Source organism: Castor canadensis, chromosome 7, assembly GCF_047511655.1.
Source record: "Castor canadensis chromosome 7, mCasCan1.hap1v2, whole genome shotgun sequence".
NCBI lineage: Eukaryota > Metazoa > Chordata > Mammalia > Rodentia > Castoridae > Castor > Castor canadensis.
The window spans coordinates 104,059,789-104,074,641 of NC_133392.1; the positions used below are offsets into that span (position 1 = coordinate 104,059,789).

At 36.7% G+C, this 14,853-nt stretch overlaps 1 long non-coding RNA gene across 4 annotated transcripts in view; it reads right to left on the reverse strand.

The window, feature by feature from the left end:
- The window catches only part of LOC141424912 (uncharacterized), a 55,407-nt gene extending 40,716 nt beyond the window's left edge, over positions 1-14,691 (reverse strand). Inside the window, exons 1-3 of one of the 4 annotated variants that reach the window (XR_012449860.1) lie at positions 14,508-14,691; positions 13,844-13,912; positions 12,274-12,357 (exon numbers count right to left, since the gene is read on the reverse strand). This is a non-coding gene — a long non-coding RNA (uncharacterized lncRNA). Of the gene's footprint in view, positions 1-12,273; positions 12,358-13,843; positions 13,913-14,356 lie in introns of all 4 variants that reach the window. The other 3 variants (XR_012449858.1, XR_012449857.1, XR_012449859.1) reach the window with 3 other exon arrangements.
- Positions 14,692-14,853: the final 162 nt, after the last annotated feature.

Genomic DNA, 14,853 nt, shown 5'->3' on the forward strand with positions numbered 1-14,853 from the left:
TAGTGAAATATTTATTCTGCATTAAGAATAACATAGTTCCTGGAACATACCAGTGAATGTGACACATTTCATAAATAGCTGTTGAGAAAAGTGAATAAATGAAGAAACTATGCAACTTGAATGGTGCCTGCTACCCTTAAATATCAAATAATTAAATTCAAATTCAGTAATTAAATCTAAATTCAGGTCTATATAAAAAATCCTTAAAAGTAGGCATTAATCTGAAAGAAATTATGTTTAAGCTTTTTAATTTCAGATCTTATTGAGACCTGGGACAAAGTTGTCCTCTAGGAATATATAGGGTAGGATAGACTTAAACTAGTAGAATATGACACAGTAGGTTTTTCAGAGTGTATTCCAAAGTTTTCTATCAAATAAGCCTTAATATATTATACTTTGCAACTTTTATTCTTTTCAATTAAACAAAATCAAATTATGTGACATAACTAGCCCTTCAAAACAGTAACATGGTGAAGAAAGTGTTTGGTTCTAAAACCCTGCCAACTTGAGTGACAGGTGAGTACCCAAAACTAAGCATCTGTTAGTGAAATCTTATTACTCTGTGTCTGTCACTAGAAAATTGTAACAAATGTGGCAAGACCTACACACTTAAAATGTTATGATATGTTTTTTAAACTGTCTTCTACAGAAGGCCCTTTATTTTATTAGAAAATTATAAGCAAACAAGCCTCATTTAATGTCTTTCAAAATATAGGCACACTTCATGTCAAAATTGTATCACTTTCAAATGTTTACTTGTGTGAGAAATCTGTCAGGCCATGGTACCCAAGAAAATAGGGTACCATGTAGAAGATTTCTTGCTGGAGGATATAAGTTATGCTCAATTAAATAAATACAGCACGTGTAATGGTCTGATTCCATCTAGGAAGCACTATCAGCTTTCTGTTCTGGGATCAGAATTTTCCGAATACCTGGACATTTTTGGTAAATCCCATGTAACAAGTGATAAAATCTTTGAGCTTATATCTCAGTGAAAGTTGGGTTCTTATTTTTCTTTTTTTAACATTCAAAAATATCTTGGAAATGTTGCCTTTTCACTCTGCTCCCTTTCCATACCTCTAATAGGTTGTTAAATATCTTAACTAACAATTAAAGGAAATAAGTATGAAATATTAAAATCACAGCCATTTTTTTCAGAGGAATCAGTTGTTGGTGGAAGTATTAATTCACTGGAGAAATACTTTTCAAATAATTTCTTCAATTATTAATAAAAAATCTATATGGCTTCAAAATAAATGCAGTCCCAATAAATATGATGGAAGAAATCCTAGAGTATTTCAATGTCCTTTTGATACGTTAATAACAATTCTGAGTCTCTAAGCCAGCAGACATCACATACAGAAGTGGAACATGCTAGTTTTACCACAAAAGAGATGACAATAAATGCATAACGCTTAAGATATATATTTCCTGTGTATTCTAAGAGGACTTTAAACACAAATTGTCCACCATAACAAAATGATATTATATGTTAGTAAACTGCCATCTACTGGATTTGTTCACCTAATGTACATTATCTTTTATGGGCTTGCCTTTTTCAGTGAATGCAAGATTTTTTTTCCAGCTGTTTCTTGACATTCTGTCTTCCCCAGTTCCAGCAATGTGTGCTCCTATAGACCAGGAAAAATTGTTTCAACTAATTATAGTCTTACCAAAGCCTTTCACATCATTTAAGACTTAAATTGATTATTCACAGTGCCATGAAGACATGTCAGTTTGAGACAAGAAGAGGTTTAGAGAGGTTTACTCTTTGCAGAGTGCCACCTGTCTCCAAAGGGCACATTCATTAAAAAGCTCCAGGTGCAAGTTGTGGAAGCAAAACAGCATAATGAAGTCCTTTAGCTACTTTTGCATCTTTTGATTAATAACATTCTCTTTCAGCTCTAGCAGATTGTGCACCATGATTGTTACAGGAAACATGGAATACTAGCCTACTTCTCTAGCTTTCTCTGAACAGGGTAAAACTCCATTTATCTGTGACCAAAAAATTAGGCATCTCTGGCACAATCTGCTTTTAGATGAAAAGACTAGCTAATAAGCCAATGGAATATTTAGCCAATAAACAAAGTTTAATTTGTGTCACTGATCAAATTCTACCTCCTCTTCTCTGCCCTATATTTGCACATAGAAATTCAATTGATACTTGTGCTGATAACCTGAAGGCAATGTAAAATTCTGCATTGTCTTTTGAACCACGGAAATGTGAAAGAAAAATGACATTTATCAAATGCCTACTATTTATTAGATGTTTTTGTGGGTTCTATCTCATTTTATCTACATTACAGTCTGAGCAGCAGATGTCCTTATCCTAATTTTCACCACTGAATGCAACAGAGTCTCAGAACAATATTGAGAGCTAACACTTATTGACTGCTCACTATTTTCTTGCCATTGTTTTTATTGGTTTAGAGGGACTGCTTCAATTAATCCTGAAAACTACACTAAGGAGGAGATACTGTCATTTTCCTTATTTTATTAGAAGTGATTCTGAGGAGTTAAATAACCTACCCAAAATCACCCAAACAATATGCAGTGCAGACTGGATTTGAACTCAGCAGTGTGGTTCCAATGCCTATACCTATTTACCTAAATATTGCACTGCTTATGAGTGTATGTGTGTGTATGTGTTTGTATACTATCATGCTAAATATGTTCCACTATTGTTTTGGCTTAGAAAATTAGCAATTGTGCATATATTGCCAGGCATTTTGTATGCACTGTCTCATTGTAAATTCACATATATATGCAATATTATTCTCATTTTACTTTGATAAAGATGAGGTTTGGGGAATACAAATAATAATGGTAACAGTAAGCACTTAGGTGGCACTGACTATGTGCTAGATACTCTTCATACAAACAGTTGTAAACAGTACTTATTTAATACTGATAACAATAATATGATGGATTATTATTTCTACTGTAAATTGAGGAAACTGAGAGGTAGCACCTTGACTAAGTTTCCAAGACTAGCAAGAAGCAAGAATAAATTTTAGTTTCAAAGGCTCATGATTTTAACCATTAATCTAATCCATGGAACAGTTTAGTCATTCCTTGATTATTACAGCAAATGTTTGCCTCATGCTTTAACTATAATATCATTCATCACAATTAAACATTTTGTTGCATACAAAGTAAAATAATTATGCACATTTGGAAGAGAGTGGGAGGGGATCAACCTGTACAATTTCACATTGGTCAGATATGTGCAGTTTCAATGATGGTAAAAATAAAATTTCTCACTTTATTCATTCTAAAAACATTAGGCACTAACTATGTTCCAGGTGCTGAGGTTATGAAAATAAGATTCATTCCCTATCTCTAAGGAAATGGAGATATATAAATAAATAATTAAAACATAAAGGGATAATTGCTAAAGTAGAGTTTTGCTTCCTATGTCAAAGCCAAATTCACAAAACACTGTATGTTCCCTGGTCAAACACTCCCAGAAGATTTCACACAGAGGGTAAATCAAGCAAAAGAATAAGAAGGCAGACTTTTCTTCATAATAACATAGAGTAAGATGCTTAAAAATAGTGCTAGGGCTGGAGACATGGCTCAAGTGGTAGATCCTAGGAAGCATGAAGCCCTGAGTTCAAAACCCAGTACCATGAAAAAAATCAATAAATATATATATGCACCTGTATCTATGTCTGTAAATAGTTGCAACCTTATTTAAAATTCCAATGTTTATGTGTAAACCAAAGCTAGAATTTCAAAATAACTTAATGCATTCTTTGTTTCAAAAGGCTTTATAAAATATTTAATCTCTGAGAACTACTCCTTCATAGTGAACTTGCATGGTCCTGAGTTCTCAGACCCTCAGTGTGGCCTATACAAAATTCTAGTGATACTAATAGTCAGAATTCTGGGTTGCAAATAAGAGTCCAGTGCAGTCCAGATTAAGCAAAATGAGAATGTGCTAACTGGGTTAAATTCAGAGATTCAAATGCTATAATCACAGTTTACTTTCTCAAGTCAGGCATGGTGGTGCATGCCTGCAATCCCAGCACTTGGGGAGGCTGAGACAGGAAGATTGCAAGTTCAAGGCCATATAGTTTTTGGCTATATAGTAAATTCCAGGATATCCTGAGCTATATAGTCATACCTTGTCCAGATTGCAAAAGATCACTTTCTACCTACCCCTTATTTCATCTCAGTCTCTTGAATTATCTTCATCTACCAGCTCTTCAAATCTCTGTTTAAGTTCTGTGGGTAACCTGCTCCTAAATCTTAGTGAGTACAGTATTCTGATTGGTATTTCCTTGTTCATCCTTCAACCAATCACCATGACCAGGTGAGCTAACACACAGGATTAGCTTCTCAAATCGGACCTAAAAACAGCAAACAGAGCATCAAGTTTTACAAATCATTTCAAGAGTACAGGCAAATAAGAATCCAGTGCAGTCCAGATTAAGCAAAAAGAGAATGTGTTAACTTGGCTCATATGCCTAGGAATTCCAGTGGAATTCTCAAACAGATCTGAGAAAGCTCTGGGACATTCTGGTTAACTGGCTAGATCCTTCCTTTCTATGACCCAGGATTTTTTATTTTTTGGAGGTTTTGCATATTGTCTCACAAAATAGGAGCATATAATTTATGAAACATCTCCCTTTTATACCTCAAAGAGTTATAAAATGACCTATGTCATTACATGACTTTCGAATGCAGGTTGATTTACTATAAGTAATCCTTACCCAGGGAGATCCTGCTATGGGCTGTCTGTAGAAAAGTCTCCTCTTCCTCTTTAAAGCAATTATCTTATTTACCTGAATTTCCAATTGACAAGAGTATTAGTCCAGACTGCCTGCTTTATTTTCTTTTTCCTAGTGCTGTCCTGATGGGAAAGGAAGTGAATGATCCAAAGATCAAATATTTAACTTCTTCCTCATCAGGAGACTTTTGACATTTTGATTGGACAGCTTGGGACAATAGTCCAAAACTGTGCTTAGGGTTAGAGAACCAAAATGGCTGGTAGGTTCTGAGAAGCACCTGGAGCAGGGTATGCATGAGGAAAGCACATTGACCAGATATAAACTGGGACTGCTCTTATTTAGTATACTGCTCCTGTCCAGACAAGACACTTTAAAGGTTCCAATGACATTATACCTTTCCTATTCTTAAACTTGGTCTATATCTCTCTAATTTATACCTGTGAAAAACTCTACAGCTATGTTCTATGACTTACAATTACAGCAAAACAACAAACTGTGGCAGTAAAGGATGGGAACAAATAGGTCAAATATTGGGACTTGAAAGAAAGAAAACCAAAGGAATGTTCAATGAGGCCTCACAGGGAAAAATTAAATGGAGAAGGAATAGTAAGATCTGGTGGTTCACTCCTATAATCCCAGCTACTCCAGAGGCAGAGGCAGGAGGATCACGAATTTGAGGTCAGCTCAGGCAAAGGTAGAAGAGAGACCCTGTCTAAAAATCAAAATGAAAACAAGTGGGCTGGAAGCACAACACAATTGGTAGACAGACTGCCTAGCATGTACAAGGCTGTGGGTTCAAATACCAGCCAGGAAAAAAAAGGGGGGGCAATGAATATTGAAAGTAGGTGTATTCCATCTTAGTCTCATATCCTCACATATATTTGTCTACAAAAATCTGGAAATCTAGCATAACAAATGAATGTTTTTAACAGGCAGAACATTGCTCTACTAACCTAATAATCCAACTGGCACTTTTTTTTTAAGCCCAAACAGCATTTATTCTTAAATTGAATTTAAATGCCTTTGACTAGCTCATCACGATGTCCCTCATTCCTCAGTGTTTTACACAGACCTGCTTTATTCATTATGATACTGCCCAGCCCCTGAAAACATTTTGATCTATTATTATGAGACTTGCTCTCTGCTAAACTGATGATCCCTTTATTAGAATGTAAGTTTTAAACTGTTTTTAGTTATTTATGTCAATGTGAATGTTTCCCAACTGTTTTTCATTGTGAAAAAGGCAAGGAAAATTTTGAAGAATGGTAAAAATCAAAGGAATAACAGGATGAGAATAGTGAGATGTGTCTGGGGCCCAGTATTTATGCAGGCTATCACTTTCAGATGATGTTGCAAGGCTCAACCCATCAGGGACTACCTCCTTAAACTGCATCTCTCTATGTCTTGCTTGCCCTACTCTTGTCCCAACATTTTAAGGATAAAATTGAGCCAGATTTGGTTTGGTGATGAAGTAATCTCAATGCAGTTCTCTTCCCCACCCATGAACTGGGGCAGTTGTGCTTGGGAACCCCCATACTTCTAAGTATGCCTATACTACACTTACAACACTATTTTCTAACTATTTACACGTGCATCTACATTTACTCACATTCTGTGCTCTCTTTAAGAGAATGATATAATCCTCTTTTTAGCTGCGATATCTAGCCCTGTGCTGCTGAATGAATTAATCAATTAAATAACGAATATACTGTTAGCATCCAGCACCCAATTTCTCCTGTGGTCTGGAATACCTGTGAAGTCCTTTGTCAGCTAATTTTTTAAAAAAAATTTATTAGCATATAATAGTCGTACAGGGGAATACATTGTGACATTTACATATGTGCTTATAATATATCTTAGATTTACCCCCTTCATTGTTCTCCCTCATCCCTCCTCTGTTTTCTTATAACAATTTCAATAGGTTTCATTACTCCGTTTTCACATATGAATATAAAATACACCTACCATATTCACCTTCATTTACCCTTTCCTTATGCTCTCTCCCTCCCACTGGTAACCATCCCTGAAAGACCTGTTTTACCCTTCTGTCCTTCATTTTTTAAAAAGTGTATATTGATAGTCTAGGGGGGGTTTGCCTTGGCATTTCAGACATATAAGAATCACGCTTTAATCAAATTAGGCCCCCCAACATTACTTGCTCTTTCTCTCTCACCCTGCTTCCCTGATATTCAACAGCTTACAGTACATTATGCTATATTCGTACATAGATGGGACATTTCAGTATTTTTCATTCTTTAACATTCTCTTTCCCTCTCCCACCTCCGTAATCCACTCAGACAGACCCACTAATACAATCTTGTTCTCTCACTATGTACACATAAAAGATCACACATGTATTTATGTGTACATTTAACTTACATGTCTAGCTTCCTCATAGAAGGGAATACATGATACCTTTCACCATTTGAGCCTGACTTACTTGGCTTAACATGTTTTCATGTTCCATCCACTTACCTGCAAACAACATAATTTCATTCTTCTTTATGGAATCAGCTAAAATCTTGATTTTTACCATATACTGATGGCAAATTTTAACAAGTTTTTATTATAATTATATGATTTTTACCATACATTTCATGTAATTTTTGTATTGTTCCACCAGTTTTCTTTTTTCTTTAACATACTGCAATAGATTTACAACTGACACCTTATATAAGCTTTACTTCTCAGTTTCCAGCAGAGCCAGCCTCCTTGACCTAATTAGACTTCTCTACTCCCATATGGCTAGTAAATACTATAATTAATTTATAAAGGACTCTGCAACACCAGCTGGCAAAAACTTCCTGTCAGTGTTTTCTACAGAGTGAAGATAGCATATAAATTGAAGAGTTAAGAAGCATGCATGCATGTGCGTGTATGTACAATTTTTATCCACTGAATTTCCAAGAATGTTGAATTATAAAATATATTAAGTAAAAAACTGTTTAATAGTTTATTTCTTCCAGCACATTTGTTTTAAATTGTAGTAAAGTCTATGTGACAAAATATGCTTAGAAATGTATATATGAAGTATGTGAGATTTAAATGTCTGAATATTCATATTCTGTGCACACTAATAAACTAATTTACCGTTTTTAAAAGAAATCCAGAGAGAAAAAGGTGGACAATAGTTTAAGAAGGATTTCTCAATTCTTCGAGAACTGAACAATGCTGTTGGCCCTCTTTTATAGTATTTGCTTATTCAAGAGTCATTGTTAACAGGATTTTAAAATGATTCCCAAGATTCTTCACAACCTGTGTTATATCCTCCCCTTGAGTGCAGACGAGACCTGTGAATATAATGGTCTGTTACTCCTTTGGTTATGTTATGTTATAGGCAATTTTTCCTATGATTTAAATGTAGCTGAGAGTGTGGCTAAGTGCTAGAGAGCCTACCCAGCAAGTGTGAGGCGCTGAGTTCAAACCTCAATGACACCAAAAAAAAAAAAAATCAAAAAACAAAACATATAAGACAGGAGCAATAACAATATTAATAATTAGTAGTCGTGTGGTGGTGACAGCAGCAGACTACATGGAAATTCTCCTGTTGGCCTCCATGTTTTCAGAAGACCATGTGATTAGGGTCTGAAGTCAGTCTCTAGTTGCTGCAAGAAAGCCCTGGCTGATATCCAAAAAGAAAGTGAGACTTCAGTACCACAGCTGCAAAGTTTGAATCCTACCAACAATCTGAATACACCTGGAAGAAGACCCCAAGCTTCAGATGAGATTGCAGTCCTGGTCTGCAACTTGGTTGCTGCCTGGTAAGGCATTAAAGCAGAGACTCCAATTCATACACTTCTTAGCCATAGAAACTGAGAGATTATGAATATGCATTGTTTGAAACTGCTAAATTTGTGCTAATTTGTTACACAGCACTAAAAAACCAATATAAGAACCAACTGCCTTTTCTTTTCTCCTTTTCCCAAATGGTGTTTCCTAGCAGTCATATATATATTATACCACATCTCTGAATACCTCCCATAACTAAATAGACCAGAAATGTACATATGACCCAAACTAGAGCAACTACAGTCTTTGTCTGGAAATTTGAAGTTGAGGCTGAGTTTCCAGTTGGGAATCTCCTGATTGGAAAAGAGATAGAAATGTGGATGCTTTCGCAGCACCACCTTTGTGTGTGTGTGTGTGTGTGTTACTGGGGCTTGAATTCAGGGCTTACACCTTCAGCCACTCTACCAGCCCTTTTTTGTGAAGGGGTTTTTTGAGACAGGGTCTTGCAGAACTATTTGCTTGAACTGGCTTTGAACCACGATCCTCCTGATCTCTGCCTTCTGAGCAGCTAGAATTATAGGCGTGAGCCACTGGCACTCAGCTTAAGCACTACCTTCTGTCCAGGGCTGCCCCTACCATTTTCAAAATCTCAAGGAAATAATTGGAGGGAGGAGGTGGTTAGGCAAGAGCTAACTATAGCAACAATTCGATCATAAAATTACAGGGCCAGACATGATGGTGTACACCTGTAATCTCAGCTACTTGAGAGGTGGGTATCAAGAAGCACAGCTTCAAGATAAGTCCAGGCAAAAAGCTAGTGACATCCTGTCTCATGGCCCCAGGTCAAAACTCAAGACGTTATATGAAAAACAACTAAAAGCTAAAAAGGGGTGAGGATGTGGCTCAAATGGTAGAGAACCTGCCTAGCAAATGTGAGGCCCTGAATTCAAACACCAGTATTGCCAACAACAACACAAAAGTAATTATAAGGGGCCATCTGAGGTGTAATACTATATTGATAAAGACTTAGGGAAGGAAAAAGTTCTAACATAGTTGCTTATTATCCAATCAGTACACATGGAAACTTTCCTTAGTTTCCAGGAACCACCTCTTTGCGTTTCATAAGCCCAACTGCAAAGAAAAGTTAAAAACACTATTGTTTACAATGCCATGGTTCTTGGATTTTTTTAATAAAAACAATATAGATCTTTTTTGAATCTGAAGTTCCCTAATATCATGTGTTTAATACTGATTATATCATTACTCAAATCACTGAAACATCCATTGTGAATACTGGCTTCTAATGACTCTCAAAATGTTATTTCATAAGACTCAAGTCTTACACAGAGGATGCAGGAAAATGTAAACAATTATTTGCTTTATGATCGCATTAAATTCATCTTTTGGAATTTTATAGCATTAATTCATAGAATTTATAACATTTACCCAAAGAACATATCTTCCAATTGTGTCTTCTTTTGAACCCTCTAGGCCTTAATCACAGCATTCCTACACTATAAACTTTTTCATGTTGACTGTATCCTTGCCTCACTCACATGGTTACCAGTAGTGAGGATAGAAGATCAAGGACAGCACTCTCATTGGGGCAAGAAATGTCTTTCACTTATTGGGCAAGGATTAAGTATGTCACTATGTTGAATAAAAGCAAAACATGACATCAATGAAAAGGGAATATTGGCTTGGCATTTCTATAGTCAGGAAAAGCCTTGGAAGAGGAACAAGAGGGTCTAGCACAAAGATTATATAACTGGGCTTGCACACGGAGTTTGCATAGGGATGGTATGACTGCCCTGGGTACCAGTAACAAGGAGATGGGGCTGGACTCCAGGATTAATAAAGGACTTCTACAGCTACCCATGCCTCCCTTTGTGCTCCTCCTGAACACAGACAGGGAGAGTTCATGCCTAGGTTAACATAGGTGACTCCAGTACAAAGATCAGCAGTATACCAGTAGCCCAGAGCCCCGAAATCATCCAATGTTAGTGAAAATCACTTTTAAATCAGTGAATCAGCACCAATCTGGTGGCCCAAACTTGTGAGACCCTTGAAAAAAATAGTGCCCTGGTCAGCAGGCACTTTGGCTAGCCAAGCAACCCTCCAGGGATTAGCACAGCCATGATTCCCTAGGCCATCTCACAGATGCCAGCCCTGGAGTTCCTGGGACATCCAATGCCCCCAACACACAGTAAGAGAGAAGTATTACAGAAAGAACCCTATAGGGGATAAACAGAAAATACTAGAACCAAGGCTTAAAGTGCCTTCCAGAAAGACCCTCTGATCTGAATGGTACCCCCCTATCAGGAAGCAACAGAACATTTCAGGGTTTTCATTGTCTAGGACACACCCAGGACTGGTTTAGGGTGGTCCAAAATATAAGGAAGGCTCTCAAAAGCACAGCTGGAGCAGGGCCAGGTTAAGAGCCCAACTTCCTCAGGTCTAAGAATGGCCATTGTGTCTGTCTTTTGAATTAAATAAAAAGAAAAGTTGGTCTGACAAGAGAAATGAATGATGTATACAGAGCATGCCAAGCAAGAGACAGAAAATATGTTGTTGGGGTGGGGCAGGATGGTACATCAAACATCCCTATAGAAAGAATGCACCCCCTTCCTTCCCCCACTTTATGGGGAAAAGGAAGTTTCTTTGATTGTGCTTACTTGAAATTAGAGAGCCCTAATACAATGTCCAGAGACAGATTTTGGGCTAATAAGTTTAGAAACCCAACTTTACAATTTGTACTAGAGCTAATTAACTTCTCAGTGACCAATATGCTAAAAAGACCCATCAGAATCTGATATGCATGTCAGAATCCAAATTTATCAATCTATAAAGAGAACTTAGGTTAAAAGAATAATTTTTATGGACAATTCACTCAGGGTATTTCAGTGTAAATTAAAAGTATTCAGGAGAGAAAACAAAATTATCAACTGGAGAATAGTTTGGTGAACACATAATTAGAATAAAAAGAATGGGTAGTCTTGAGGGACATTTCTTTCAAGTTAGGACAGTTGAATGAAATTTGTTCTCTATTCTAGGAATATTCCTCTGGAAATATAGCTGAGAATACCCCAGACATATTTATACTATGTTCATACTATCCTAGAGTTTACTGTAGAGGATTTTCCTGTTGATATATGACTCTCCCAGAAAAGTTTTACAAACAACAGTTAAATAACTTGTTATAACTATATACCATTTACCACATGTAGTATCTATCACTCTTCATATCCCCTTCTAGTCACTACCTTCTCCTCATTCTTATGAGTAATCACTACCCTAGATTAATTCCTTTGCTATTAAACTTCATATAAATGGAATCGTAGTGTGTGCCATTTTGTCTCTGATTTCTTCACTTCAATATTGTATTTGTGAGTAACATCCATGCTATTAAATGTAGTATAATCTATTATTCGTATTGCTGCATTCCACTGAGTGACTACATGACTATTTATTTATTAAGGCTACCATTGATAAACAGCTGGGAAGCTTCCTGCTGGGAATAATATGAATAATGCACCTATGAATATTTTTATGCTTGCTTTCAATGAACAGACATGTATTTCTTAGTGAATATACTTACAAGGAATTTTAGAGTCATAATGCACGCATATGTTGAGATTCAGTAGATTCTGACATTTTGTAAAGTACAAATGTTCCTTAACTTATGATGGGGTTACATGGTCATCATTAAGTTGAAAAACACAAGAAACCCATCATAAATTGAAAATGCACCTGACTTATAAACACCACATTTAATAACACTGTACAATGTAGGGTATCAGTGGTTTACCTTTGTGATTCTGTGATCCTTGGGAACTGAAGCTCTCTACTGGTACCCAGAATCATAAGAGAGTGTGCACTGAATAATGCCAGACTGAAAAAAGATCACAATTTAAAATGTGAAATACAGTTTCCATTGAATATATATCACAGTCACACCATCATAAAAGCAAACAAATCATAAATCAGACTACCCTAAGTTGAAGACCATCTGTAGGTCTATGAAATTGACACTTCTACCAGCAATGTATAAGAATTCCAGTTGCTCATCTGTTGTCCAACTTTGTACAGTCTGAATTTTTCATTTTAATGGAAGTCTAGTGGCATCACATTTTAGTTTTAATTTGTATTTTCCTTACTTGCAGTGCCAGCCAAAGTGGAGTTACCTCCCTATAGCCTTTCTTTCCCACCTATTACAGTGAAAAACTCAGAATAAAACATACAAAGCCACTGCTTTGTTTATTCTGAGAAGTAAACAAAAACAGGCAAATTGGGACAGAGAATCAAAATGTAGAGAAATGATTTGTGAGTATGGAGTGGAGCTTTTACCTGAGGCCTGAAACCTAGTGAATATGTAATAGCAGCACAAGCCACATAATTGAGAAAACTCCCCATCTTTCTGGTCAGAGGAATAGGAGAAATGGACTTTCTCCTTTTTTAAGACTTCTGTGAGTTAGAAGTTTGCGGAGAAATACTTAGCTTTTTTTCCATTTTTTCTGTTTTCTACCCCTCCTCCCTGCCAAGGATGGGGGTGTAGCCCTGCATATTTATGAGAAACAGTATTTCTACAAGGCACTGGGCAAGGAGGCCTCTGTGACTTGAAGGGTGTGGAAGGAAATCTCACACTTTTCTCTCTTTTCTCTCATCACTTTGCCTCAGGTTAGGTCTGTAGCTATGACAGGCAGCTAAAACTCCAAGACAAACCTAATATTTCTTACAAAGGACCAATAAAAGGGGATCTTGTAAGACAGAGAGTGTCAGAGGAATATAAGAATAGAGAGAACTAGAAAAGGGGATTCCCTCATTCTATGTATGAACCCTCACAATTTCTGTACTGATACCAGAACTGAGCATGTGCAAGACAGACCAATGCAGCACAGCAAATGACCTGTAAACTGAGCACAATTTAAACTACTGTCAAAATACCAAAATAACCCCCTGAGTGTTGTATGTATTGGATAGACTCAAAGTAGCACAGCAAAGACTTTGAGAAGCCAACTAACATGGAACCAGGCAAGACTAACTCACAGACAAGACTGAACTTGTGATCTGAACCAAACTGGATTAACTGCTTACTAAAACAAAACAAAACAAAAATCAACATTTCTTAAAGGCTTTTATCCAGAACAGGGTGTGTACAACACAATAATTCAAAATGTCCAGGATAAAATTCACGATCACACAATATAAAATAACTGGAAAAATGTGACCAATTCTCAAGGGAAAATAGAATCAACAGCTGCCAACTACTAAACTAAGAATTACCAAACAAAGATGTTAAAGCAGAAATTAAAACTAAAAAGTTTAGCGATTGTCTCATATATATGAGAAATTCTTGAAAACATCTTGATTTTATGTACCTGAATCCACGCATAAGAATACTCATACTAGTGTTGTGAGTAATGGCAAAACCTGGGAAAAGAGATAAACTGTCACAAAAAGGAAGATTATAAGTATATAGAACTGAAATAAATGAACTACAGCTATATTTGTTCACATGCAATCACCTAGGATAAAGTTAGAAACATTAACATAGCTCGTAAAAAAAAGATTATATAACAATTAATTATCCTGTAGCCCACCAGTTTATCAAATTAAACATGCATGTACTCAAAATAATTTTAAAATTTTTCTTTTAATCTTTTTTTCTTTTGAAACAGGGTGTTGCTATAGCCCGGGCTGGCCTCAAACTCATGAGCCACCTGACTCAGCCTCTCCGGTGCTGGGATTACAGGTATGCCTCACTATATGTTACAAAGTAAAAATTTTAAAAAGGAAAGGGACATACCCAAAATATAGGAAAGTATTACACCTGGAAAAAGGAATGGGATCAAAAAAGACTGGTGATTTTAACAATATTGTAAAATACAGACCTAAAGTTACCGGTTGGTTGCTTTGAGTGCACTGCTTACTATTTTACGTGTCAAAAAATTAGGTTTCTAAACGACGTCCCTTGTGAACAACGATAAAAGAGGGTTTCCCTCCTTTATTACACTAACTTTTCCAAAATCTTGTACAACCCACCTCACCAGACTCCCCAACCTAAGCAACGTAACTTGCAGTTCCAGGGCCCTGAACTGATCACAGTCATTTCCGCCTCCGCTCCGCCTCGCTCCGCCCACCTAAGCGGAAGTAGTTTTCTTTTGGGTCCTCCCGCCTATAGGGGGCTCTCCGAAGATTCCAGTGCCACGAAGGCCTCCTGCCTGCGCTGTCCCAACACCGCCTGTTAATTTAACCGTAGAAAAGACATTATATTATAACTTTCCGGCCAGGAAATAATCGTACAAGCATCTTAGTCTACACAATAACGTTCAAACTCAGCCCGGGCCTAGTGTTGTCAATATCAAACCCTGACGCAGTGGTGGGCGGT